Below are 280 nucleotides of genomic sequence, written 5' to 3' on the forward strand. Positions count from 1 at the left end.
AGGTGGCCAAAGTACTGGAGTTTCAGCTTTAGCATCAATCCTTCCAAAGAACACCCAGGACTGATCTCCTTCAGAATGGACTGGTTGGATCTCCTTGCAGTCCAAGGGACTCTCAAGAGTCTTCTCCAACATCACAGTTCAAAAGCATCAATTCTTTGGTGTTCAGCTTTCTTCACAGTCCAACTCTCACATCCCTATATGACTTCTGGAAAAACCATAGCCTTGACTAGACGGACCTTTGTTGGCAAAGTAATGTCTCTGCTTTTGAATATGCTATCTA

This window comes from Bison bison, unplaced genomic scaffold (assembly GCF_000754665.1).
Source record: "Bison bison bison isolate TAMUID 2011002044 unplaced genomic scaffold, Bison_UMD1.0 scf7180017864291, whole genome shotgun sequence".
In the NCBI taxonomy this organism is placed as follows: Eukaryota; Metazoa; Chordata; class Mammalia; order Artiodactyla; family Bovidae; genus Bison; species Bison bison.